The 12,835-nt window shown below is 40.7% G+C and overlaps 1 long non-coding RNA gene across 1 annotated transcript; it reads right to left on the bottom strand.

The window, feature by feature from the left end:
- Positions 1-386: 386 nt before the first annotated feature.
- Positions 387-12,250, bottom strand: LOC307022333. Its single transcript, XR_013803361.1, has 4 exons — positions 11,935-12,250; positions 10,033-10,091; positions 7,379-7,602; positions 387-910 (listed from the first exon to the last, which is right to left on the bottom strand). It is a non-coding gene; the product is annotated as an uncharacterized lncRNA (long non-coding RNA).
- Positions 12,251-12,835: the final 585 nt, after the last annotated feature.

Below are 12,835 nucleotides of genomic sequence, written 5' to 3'. Positions count from 1 at the left end.
GCAGGTGATCCAGTCACAGATTGTCAACAATTTGATTGCAAACAACCAACATGTTACATGAGACAAAAACACTACTAAGTGCTAGCTATAATAAGTATAAACAAAGACAGTTCAAAAGAAAAGAAAAATCTATATTAAACCTAAGATAAAATGCTAATTTAAAGGAGAATAATAATAAATGCTATTGAATACTAATAATACTCAGGATTAATACAGAACATTCAAAATACCACTGCAGATATTTTTAAAATATTAAAATATTTGTTTAGTTTAAACCTTGAATGGCTGAATTTGTGTGTGTGTGTGTGTGTGTGTGTGTGTGTGTGTGTGTGTGTGTGTGTGTGTGTGTGTGTGTGTGTGTGTGTGTGTGTGTGTGTGTGTGTGTGTGTGTGTGTGTGTGTGTGTGTGTGTGTGTGTGTGTGTGTGTGTGTGTGTGTGTGTGTGTGTGTGTGTGTGTGTGTGTGTGTGTGTGTGTGTGTGTGTGTGATCTAAGCCCTGACCATAATGAAAATCTAGTGCAGATGTTTCCTGAACAGCTGTGCAGAGCAGTCCACAAAAACATTGTGCACACACACACACACACACACACACACAGAGATCACTTTGCCGTCCTTTACTCTCAGTTTCACCGCCATAATAGCCGAAGGTCAGTTAGTCCACTCGTATCAATCTTCTTTCACCAGCCAGATTAAGATGTTGTGCTGTTGAAGTCCCTTTTGTATCCATTACCAGTTTAAGAGCTGTGTTAGAGACCGCTCCTGCTTTCATAGAATCAGTCTGTGTCCTCCATTATATTAGCTGTTCATGACATATTCCTGTGTGAAGTGAACATCGCTGGACTCAAAGTCACAGTCCAAAGGAGCGGAGAGGCAAGGATTCGATGATTCCCAAATCCAGACTGATGAGAAACCTTAAGGAGACAGAATTTACGTTTAAAAACAATCATTAAATAAGGGGATGGATAAATAACAGAAACATTCATCTTCAATCTTCTACACTTTCATCTAGAAAGATCAGAGGATGTACAGAGTTACTGCAATATTTGGAGCAACAGAGAGTATGGTTGGCCATTTTGTGCTGTATTTGATTCAAATAGGTTGCTCGAATCCCTACAAATCTAAAAAGAAAGTCTGCATGTATCGCACAGAATAGGAGCAGAGACCATTATAAAAGAGATAGCTCCCAATCTTGGTAAATAAGTATAAAAAGTACAGCATCGAGAAATGCAATTAATGATCTGACACGCGTGTCCTCCATGACACGCGCTTAGAAACCGTCGGCTTTTGTAGAGAACAGAAAAAACATTTTCCACCTTTTTTTGTTTATGCTTTTTTTTTTTCTTTTTCTTTTTATGCTTTCGAGCTCTTAAAACGTTAGACTACAACTAGTAAGGTGGGTCTATAATTGAATATGATTATGTATTGTCTTCCAATGGAATCTTATTGATATTCAATTAAATAAGGTGTAGAAATGTTACTGTCCAAGTAGATAAAAACAAGCACAACTCATATCTCAGTAAATCTTGTGTGAAATATTTGGGAAAAGGTTTCGTTTTTTACATTGTACTCTCCACCACCACTGTACAGCTGGTGGCAACACTCACATCACCATCTCCTCCAACCTTCTCCCATACCCCAGAATGCACAAATACATACAGTTTAGGACCGGGATCTCACTGCATCTCTCAATTTTCAACTTCTTAACTGAATAAGTATTTTCCTCTTTTATTAATAGGCATAATGTGGTTATTTAAATTAAACCATAGTTTTTCGAATAATAATAAAACATGCTATCTATTCATAAAATACTTTGTTCATATGGCCAGCCCACCCTGGAGGATTGCATCAGGGTTTTGTGCAATGGCACAAATATTTGTCGGAGCTAATCCCTGCATAATTTATTTAAAAGCTCGTTGCTACTGTATATCGCCTTCCGAGTGGCCTTTACTGTAAGCTCCCTTTCACTGCCCATAGATGGCACACTAATAACAGAGGGAACAAACACACACAACCATCCCAGACCAGATAAAATATGTCCCTCCCCAAACCCCAAAACACTAAACTCCAGAACCACCATGTCTGTATTTGCCAGTCTAGACACAAGCTGCTCTTCCAATCACCAACATGCCACCTCCTCTCCTCTAATCTCCTCTTCTCCTTCCTCCTCTCCTTCTCCTCTCCTCCCTTCTCTTTCTCCCTCTTCTCTCCCCCCTTCTCCTCACCCCCAATTTCATTGTCTGATCCACCAAAGTGTTTTTTCCCACGCTTTATTTTGCCCCGTCCTGTTTGCAGCCAGGCAGCCGGGGGAGTAGGAGGGGGACATAAGGGTGGAGGGCAAAGGGAGTTGGGGGGTGGAGGTTGGTAAGAACTGATGGGGTCGCCATAGCAACCCCACATTGGCATGCCCCTGATTGGACTATGTGGTGGCTAATTATTCAGCGCATATGCTTAAAAAAAACAATAAAGTAGGACGTATTGAAATGCAGAGCCGAGCATCGCATGGTGTGTGATTAACATATGAGCCCAGCGCTGCTTTTGATGAAAGACGCCTCAGTTTCATCGCTCCATGTACAACTTAAACGCAGTGCTTAATTTTATTTGCATGTTAAATACATTAGGACATGTCTTCTGAAAATGTAAATTGTAATTCTTCTTTCTTTCATACATTTTAGTTTGACGAAATGTTAAACTTTTTGTCACAAACTTAGTTTTAATCTAAAAAGATCGACTTTAATCTAAAAAAAATATGAATTAAGATCAAGCCAAACTTAACATTGAGGCTGCAACAAATGCAAGAGCAGCATGCTAATAGCAGGACTGGCATGACGGACACGTTTTGTGCGTGTGTTTGCGTGGGTGTGTGTGTGTGCCTGTGTGTGCCTGTGTGTGCCTGTGTGTGCCTGTGTGTGCCTGTGTGTGCCTGTGTGTCTGTGTGTGCCTGTGTGTGCCTGTGTGTGCCTGTGTGTGTCAGAGGCAGTATGGTCTGCTGTGTGAAAGAAACCGGAGGGGTAGGGGATTGTATGTGTGTGTGAGGAGTGGGGGGGTAATGTTAACAATGGCCGGCATTGTTTACCAATCTCCCTCGTCCATTAATCAGGACGATCCGGCTCTAATTGGCGTTTTGGTTAAGCTGGTCTCCAGACCCCCGTCCCCTCCACTGGCCTAAATAATGGCGTTACGCCACAAGTGCCGCCACACATTGGGGAGGACAATGTGCCGCTTGTCTGAGGGCCCAGGATAGGATCCCCACCCTCTCCTCTTCCCCTCCTTTCTTAGTGCCCCCTGCACCCCTCCAAGATAAACCTCACACAGGAGCACAAAGAAGGCCTCTCACTATTGAGATCTCACTGTCGCAGCCTCCCTCTCCTTGTCTGTCTGCCCCCCCCCGCCCCTCCCTCCAGTCTTCCTCAGTCATTCACTAACTAACTCCCTCAACTCATCGTCGGACCCTCGTTCATGGCTGTCGGGGTGAGAGTTGCAGGTCGAAAAACCACATCGAAGGAGGCTATCGTACTACCCTATTTAAAAGGTTAACTAAGTTGCCAGTGAGAAAAAATACATTCTAACCCTTTACAAGAGAGATTCAATTGTTTTCCTATATGATAAAGGATCCTATGCTACTCTAAAAGTTTAGACTTGTAAAACAATTTTCACAACCAACTGGCTTCAACATCAAAAATGCTTTATCATAGAGCATAAAAAGGGCCAGAAAATGTGTCTGTATGTTGGAGACTAAAGGTTTTCACTCAACAGCAACAAACTTGATGTTTTTTAGATTATGTCAATGTTGTGTCCAACATAATCTTAGAGTTAGGACGTTCCTCCAGTCCAGAAATGAGTGACGGTTGCTGATCACGCGTGGCAAGAAATATTCTTATACAAGCCAATAGGGAGTGTATTGCACATCTGAGAAAACTACAGTAAGTGTGATAAAAACCAGAGATTTGTGAAGACCACCATGTTGCTAATTACAGCTCCTTGAGAATGTCAGGGATGTAGGTGTTTTTTTTCTCCCACTTCATCAAACAAAGCTGTGTGCACTCGCCTGCAGCGTAAATATCGTTTGAATGCTCCGCACACAAAGAAAAAATGCTAGTCGAGCAAAATTCTAACTCTTTGTAATCAAAAGAACAATCTGATTAAAGTCCCAGATGCCGAACACTCAGAAGACTTTTTCGAGCGTCTTGGAAATCCACAAAATGGTCGATCGTCAGCGTCTGCAGCGTGACGACGGGCACCGAGAAAGCGACGCACGAATCGCAGCTGCCCTCGAAAATGCCAGCTTGCCGACACTCAAAAGCCACCGGCTCCACGGTTTCCTCCTATCTCATCCCTTTTTGCACGTCTCTTGGGGCGATCTCTACAATTAACACACTGGCAGTAATTAACACTGTCTTGAGGCAACCAATGGCGCGGAAAGGATCGGGGCCAACATGGAGTGGGGGAAGGTGCAGTGTACGCTATCCACGTTCCCCCAGCTACAGCTGCCATTTTGTGCCAGTCTTAACACCTAAGATGGTGGCAGGACTGTGACTTGCCGTGTGGGAGAGGAGGACAAACTGGCAAGGGAGGGGTCGGAGAAGAGGAGGATTATGGGATTGAGGAGTGACTCTTGTATTTTCATTCTTCTCAGTATGTTGCTGAACGGTTACCAAGACAGAATGGAGAGAGGCGGAGAGGCAGAAAGAGGCATGTTTGTCAGATTGGTGCCCTACATGCACAACACATAGAGGAATTCTCCCACACATGGACACTCCAAGACACACATACACACACACACACACACACACACACACACACACACACACACACACACACACACACATACACATACACATACACACACACACACACACACACACACACACACACACACATACACACACACACACACACACACACATGTCAGAGAGGAAGAACAAAGTGTGTACAGTGTGGCCGCGAAACAAACAAAACCCTGTGATGGTCTGTTTGTGTAAAAACGTGTCATTTACATGTGCTTAATATACGCCGCACACATGTGCCCATGCATGACACTCTCACACACACACACACACACACACACACACACACCCCCACACACACACACACACACACACACACACACACACACACACACACACACACACAAACAACCAACACAGCCGTTCTCATGGTATGGTCTGCCCCTGAGCATGCAAATGACATTCATTATGCAAATGCATACAAATCAGAACCAACCATCTGAGAATCCAAGCTGGGAAAAAAACGAAAAGAATAAAATTAAATGAATGAGGGGCGAAAGCAAAAGAAAGGAGAGGCATGTTGGGAAAGTACAGTGTCAAAAAGTGCATGTGGCTAATTGTCAATGAAGAAAAATAGCTTTCAACCTATTTTTCCTGCCAACAATGAAATAGGGTTTGAAAGCTTAATTAATCTTGCATATAACAAATTAAACTGCAGGCATTAGGGATGAATGAATGGGAAGCATAATTTAGAAGTTTTAATATTGATTCAGTATATGTAAATGTCTTACGGTCTTATCTTTACTGATGTGTTGGTCTTTTAAAGATGAATACATTTGTGATTTTAGTAAAGGCAATTGAATGTTGATGGGGCTTGAGCGTTTTACAGTTTTTTACTTTAGATAGTATTTATTCTGACAGTCACTCGAGATGGGTTGACACACACACCATCCTTCCTCACTGCCTCGTTGTGCCCACCGATGACAAACTGTTGACTTGTTTGAGACAAAGCCTGTTATGTTCTTTTAGCAAGAAAGGCAGAAAATTAACTGCAGAAGAGCATCAACTGGAGAGGAGATGCTCCAAATGATGGCAAAGTGCCGCTAATTGCCTCTCGAGGTGCTCCTGTCTTTGTTTCACCTCTCTCAACACCACTGCCTCTGTAGGACATGCTCTCTAAAACCGCAGGAGAGTTGCATGCACATAATCATCCCTTTGTGAATCATGCAATCCCTCAAACTAGGAGGGGATGGCTGTGTATTTGTGTCTCCACCATGTGTAGTTAACGCCTCATCTAACAACTACAACAACAAACAGATTCCCCTTTAAAAAAAAAAAAGATTCAAGCAAGAAAACTGAGCTAAGACCAAAATGTAGCCAATTATCTGGCTTCAATTAAAAAGGCAAAATGAAGGCTACAGTGTAATTAGAATCCGATTGCGGCCAAATTCGTACGCAAATGAAGTGCAATTAGACAAAGAGATTGTGTGTGTGTGTGTGTGTGTGTGTGTGTGTGTGTGTGTGTGTGTGTGTGTGTGTGTGTGTGTGTGTGTGTGTATGTGTGTGTGTGTGTGTGTGTGTGTGTGTGTGTGTGTGTGTGTGTGTGCGCGTGTGAAATGGAGAGAGAAAGGCTGAAGAAAAGGAAAGGCCGATAGGATATAATTATTTTTACATTTATCTCAACATTTTATCCAAGCACTTTACAACTTTAAACTCAATAGTTCAGCTTCTTCTTAAATCGGCTGTAGCTCCTTAAAGCTAATCGCTTTACTCTTTACTGATTTGTACTTGCATTGATTAGACATTTTTCAAAAACAAAACCGTAAACTAAAATAGAATTTGATTTGATGTGTGATTAGAAAGGCCTCTAATCTACAAGAAAAAACATACAGCTAGGTAAAGGCCATACATCTCTGGGCCACAGTGCATCAAGAATAGACCTTTCCTTGTGTAAAGTACTTTAGTTATAGAAAGCAATTACACAATTGACCTCTCTACTGATAGATCGGTAGGACAAGAAGGTGGTAGAAATAATATTTGTCTATCACACTGTTGCTTATCTAATTTGGCCTCCTTCAGCAATGCTTGGTGTTGGCCCCTAACTGACAGACAGCCTACAGTCTAACAGCAAAGACCTTCGTCCCTCCAGCATCACTCACTGCAGAGACTCAGAAGAGGGTTTAAATCACAGTTACTAATTTCCTTAACATGGTTCTTTGTTAATTTGATGTATTTCCTCCTGAAGTGAGATGTTTGGACAGTAAAGGAAATTATTTATTCAATACGGTGTTGTTTTATGGAGAGAAGTTGAGGTTAAATAAAAGTTACACCGAAGACTTTAGTGTTTCAGGAGATACAAGTACATTTTGAAGTAAAAATCACAGATGTATTAGTCATTTTTTGCTATATATTTTTAGTGGGAGAAGGTGTACATATTCATTTTAGGATATATTGATTTGTTTGCAATCGTTGTGATTTTGAGTGGATATTTGAGCAAAGCGCTATTCACACACAGCACATCTATGCCCTATCACTGCAGCATTACATGTTACAATGAATAACATTTTCTGTAGTAAGTATAGTTGTTTTTGTGTTGCAAATGATGATAAACCCGCCCCTCCCTTTTATCAGATCTGATGTAACACAGCATCATACCTTCGCGTCCATCGTCCGAGCCCCTTCCTGGTTCTCTTTATGTTTTTTTTTTATTTAGTCTTCTGCCTCCGTGCAGGCGTGTAATGGGATTCTTGTTACTTTCGGTTATCTAGCTTTATGAAAAATGTGCATCACTCATACAGCTAGATAACCAAAGATAACAGACAACCCCTCCGGCCTGCAACACAGCTCTCTGTCCACAGCACACACAGCCTCCGACACACCTGTAAGGACAAACAATGACACGGAAAAATGCTTTTAAATTCACTAAAAATAAAGCTTCTTTACTCTGTTTTGCACATGTTTTCCAGAGGTTGAAGTAATGACAATATTGGTCATAAATCTGGAGTGTTAATGCAGATGATTTATTGCTTGGTGTTAAAAATGCCTCAGTGAAATGAGATGAAAAACAAGCATGACTAAAGATTCACAAGGGATACTGCTGGGAAAACACATTTTCCAAGCTATTAAGTGTCTTTTATATGACTGAAATGTGAATGGGTTCTTATAGGAATTCAAAACAAAGCATTATAGCCGACTATCCAGTGAACTAAAGAAAACAACGATAAAAATCTTTATGAGGGGCATCAGAAGCTCGGGATGAAATAGTACTGAAGGGAATAATTTACACAAATAGATCTGTAAGAAATATTACAATATAGCAGAATATAAGGAGGAAATCCCTCGAAAGTTTAACACAAACACATTTTAGTCAAGGTAAACACTTGGTTAATATATAATGATGTATAAAGGTATCTATTCAGTCAGCTTAATGTCGAATCTGGAAGTATGTTAACTGTACATGCAGATAAGCATGTACTAAGAAGTTTATATGATCATTATTCAAATAGTACTGGCATAAATAGTTTAAAACCTCAAGATTTTTCTGCACGTTTCAAACATTTCTTTTTTTAAATAGCAGTACAAAAGAACATTTGAGTGCCATTGTCTCATACCAAAGACTTTTATTTCACCTCACAGCAAAAAACAGATTCGATTTTAAAATAAGCTATATTATTACATTTATCAAATGTTTTCAAATACTGTGGAAACATTTAATATCATTATTTTTGTTTATGCTTTCATTTTGTTTTACATTACGTTCTAATAGATTATATTCATGTCAAAATGTTTTATGCTTTCACATAATTTCCTTAATTATCTGAAAATACTAAAACAAGAGACCCAAACAAATACTACCACTTTATAAAACGTACATACTGTAAATCCCCTTTTTTATTTTGACTTTTTTAAACAGTCTTTTGAATACAAAATGGCCTTTGGCGTGAGAGGGGAATGACGTCAATCCCATAGCTGGCTTTCAATTAATGCAGCGAGGTGTGATGCCTAATTAACACACACACACACACACACACACACACACACACACACACACACACACACACACACACACACACACAACCACACACACACGCCATTATGAGGCTGTTCTTTCTCACAGCATCGTGAAAATAGGCCACTGCCTTCATCCACAAATTAAAAAAAAAAAACACACAGAACTCTCATTGTAGAAATGCGCTAAAATGCAGATTAAGATATTGTTACCTACACATAATTCCATATTTTAAGCCTACATTTTCTTCAAATATTCTTTCTGGGAGGGCACAGATGAATTATAGGATGCACACAATGCTTTGGATTTTTGCCAAAAGACATCCATTAGTGGGAGCACTTTGCTGTTCTGCGTCTGCAGGTTGTGACACACACGCGGTTAAACACGAGCTCTCTGGTCCAGCGTCCACGTCAACAGCTATATGGTTTACCTCGTATACAAAGAGCGAATTTCCCTTTTATAAATGTTCTATTTGAAATACCACATAATAGTGTTTAACCTCATACAATTTATTTTCCTTCCTAGTGTGTGTATGTGAATATAATTTGGATTAAAGTAAAATACATTTCTTTAATGGCTACACACATTTCTCCCAATGAAGTCTGTGTTTTTAAATGCTAAAATTCGTCTTATTTTTGTTAGTCATTTCTGTGACAAGGATTTATGTTGGAACAACACTATTTGTTTTTTATGTGTGTTATTCAGAGCTTTGTCAGCTGCATACTTTAACTGCATTTTAAGCATACGTGAATGTAACATAATATTAAATACGACTGATAGCCTAACTCTAAATTAAAACTGTTGTAGAAACTTTAACTTTCTTTAAATGTACATCTGATGCATTCCTGGATTCAGGCAACGAAACCAACATTACCCAAAAGTTGAAACCCCTTACTTTAATTTCGGCTACATAAATAATGATTACTAAAGGAATAAAAACACCTTATGGTCTGTGTAGGGGGAATTTATAGCACGTTAGGTTAAAGGTAACTTCAGAGTAACACAGTGAACATGTTGTACTTTAACAGATTGTCAGGAGCATGAAAGGCTGCTGTAAACGATGTTAAATCTGAGCGGAACCCTCGCGTCCACGAAAAGGACCCCGAAAGGATTTTAAAATGATTTCCTGGAGTAATCAATTAGTTCCACACAGCGTGCTGCTGCTGCGTGCTCGTTCGGGGTTTTCCTATATGTGTGTAGCGCAAGACAAACATGTTGTCTATGGATTTCAATTATATATGCAGATTGAATAGCAATAGTAAAACCATGGCGAATAAAAAGTGAGAAGATTCATATTCACCTGAGAGGGCGGTTGGGAACAGTTTCGTCTTCATTTCTGGCGCTTTTGTTTGTAAGTTTCTGAGGGAGAAAAAGAAAGAATGACGAAATAAGTCACCTGGAATATCCAAGAAATGCACGCTGAATAACACACGGGCATTTCCTCTCCTCTCTCCCTCTATCCCTGGAAAACACCTTGGTGGTAAATGTGCCTATGGGTCACAGAAAGCACCAAACTAATCCACTTTGTGTTGCTCAGCAGGGGGGCCCTGCACCTGCAGCTCCACTGACTGCAGAGAGGCTCCATGCTGCTGCAGACTCTCAGCGTCACATTTCAACATGTTAAAGACGTGTGTCGATCCACTGCCACCTGTCACTTGAGACTTAAAAGTGGACTTGGTGGTGAGGTCGTCTTTAACAAAAAACTGAATTCACCTGTTCCGTCTAACTGCACAGTCATGATGTCATGATAAAGCTCAAATTGACGTCTTCATTTTGGGAAGCACCTGACTTATTCTGCCTTTGCGTAATCCGGCCAATTACTGCGCAAAACTGTAGCTGACAAAGTAGCGAAGAAGTTAATTCACTATATTTTTGGACTTTATTATCAAATACAGTATTGTTTATCTTATTTGTATGAAAAAGAAACAATATTTCCAATTGAAAAGGGACTTTTTTTGCTTCATCACTGTCACAAACAAACAGCATAACTCACTCCTGCATGGGCCATGAATACGCCTCCACTAAAATTACGCTGTAATCAAAAGCCCTACTATAGAAAAGTAAAAACTATAGAAATAAAACAGAAACACGCATGAGATGGAGTCTTTCTACCCACTCACACAGATTAAGCAGGCCTTATGTAAGAGCCCTCCAATGCTGGCACGTACTGTATAATCCTGCAGGAAGCCGCTGCGTTCATGTAGCCTATAATCACCTTTCTCTTTTTTCCATTTTTTTGGTACATGCTTTCCCCTTGCTTGGCCTGTTCAACGCCTAATGTGTTGACAGCAAACGGGCCAAAACACAACACAACGCTGCTGGGAAAGGTTGCACCGCCCGAGGCCCCCCTCACACCGCCACAGGCCGACCCGAGCCACATTATGGTTACTCTAAGAGTTGACGTAGTATTAAAACAAAAATAAATACAAATAAAAGTCTGCAGTTCTGGATCTAAATTTGTGGCAATAGTGCAATATGCACTTGTGTTATTGGTTTAACAACACAATATATGGCTGATCTGGTGTCAGCATCACTCAAAAGATTCAAATTCAACATTCCTTAATTCATGTAAAAGACACTAAAGCAGAATTTGAAGTTAGGCTAATAAAGTAGAACAAAACTGTCCTTGTTGTGGCATTTTCTTAAAGGACTGTTTAAATGGGCAGGCTTAGAGAGATATGAGGGCAATATGCACATTCCTTTGTACAATATCAACATTTACACGATTAAAGATGACTAAAAACTAATCAAAAGGGATCGTGTGAGACAGAATATCACATTTGACTAAAGTCCAGGAAAAGGCCACTAAACTCAGTGCTAAAATTGGTTGGATTCACAGTGATGCTCAGATTTCAGCAGACTCCCATAGTATCTCGTGCCAAACAAAAGTGTCTGCAGCCACAAGTGAAACTACACGTCTGTGCTGCTGCCATCACGAGATGTTCAGCCGTTGTTATTTCAGATGCTTCTGTTTACACAGACCTCAAACTGGTCTGAGAACAGCACATGGTTATCGGAAAGAAAATGTAGATTGAGTGTAAACCATCTGGTCGGCCTGCAGATCCTTTCTTATTTCACAACAGGGTGAAAAGCACAGTGTGTTGCAGCGTAAACGCGCCTGAGCTCGCAATATAAATCCCCCACTGCAGGTTTTGAACTCATATTCAACAAAATCACTGAAAATACAAAACAGGGTTCTTACTGTGTCCTCCTTATTTGCAGCAGGGTGGGTTGCACTTGGTTTGGATGAGCTCCTGGTAGCGGCCAGCGGTCCCTCCGGACGTGCAGCATGCTGGGAGCCAAATGCGCGCGTTCATGAGCGGCGTATTGAGCTTTGTGGCGACTGCGCATCGTGACGTCCCGCTGGCCCCGTCCATTTGTTTAAATCTAACGGGTTCCCTTTTTTCTTTCCCCCTATATTGTCACACGGCTGTCCTCCACATCCACAACCCGCAACATCCCCTCTCCATCGCAGGGAGTTGGGGCAGTCCGCCTGGATGGCTACATCTCCACCACTGTTGTCTCCAAATGGTTTAACATCTCATTTGTCCCCAATCATATACGCTGTCCAAGTCCCACCCCCTTGTGAATCAGTGAGGTAACACTGTTCCCACCCTCTGAGATGTTTGATATTATGCAAGACGATGTAATTATAATAAGAAGCTGGCAGCGTCTCTCACGCCCCCCAACAGGCGCATGCAGAAGTGCATGGTGGCACCATAATTCATTCATCCACCAAACATCCTTCCAATACCTATTTGTTGTTAGTCAAAGTGTGCTTCATCTGCATCATATAACACATAATACAGACGTTATAGTGATTTGTTTGCATGCCAATGTTTATCATATCAACATATTTTCAATTTGGAATGCAGCCATTATTTGCTAAGTTTTCACATGTTTCACAAGTTTTTACCTCAGCCTCACTAACATATTGGCACCACTAGGCTATGATTGATAATGAATCATTACATTTCGACTGTCTCACATTTCTTTAAATAATATTTTTAGACTTCACTTTTACGGTAAAACGTGATTTTCAGATTGTTCAATGTTAAAAATGTAGCATTTAGCTTCTCCCCCAGAGTATAATTATAGCTCAG

The sequence above is a fragment of the Notothenia rossii genome (assembly GCF_949606895.1).
Source record: "Notothenia rossii genome assembly, chromosome: 10".
Taxonomy (NCBI): Eukaryota; Metazoa; Chordata; class Actinopteri; order Perciformes; family Nototheniidae; genus Notothenia; species Notothenia rossii.
The sequence above is the reverse complement of the archived record's forward strand: the minus strand, read 5'-3'. Positions and strand labels throughout refer to the sequence as shown.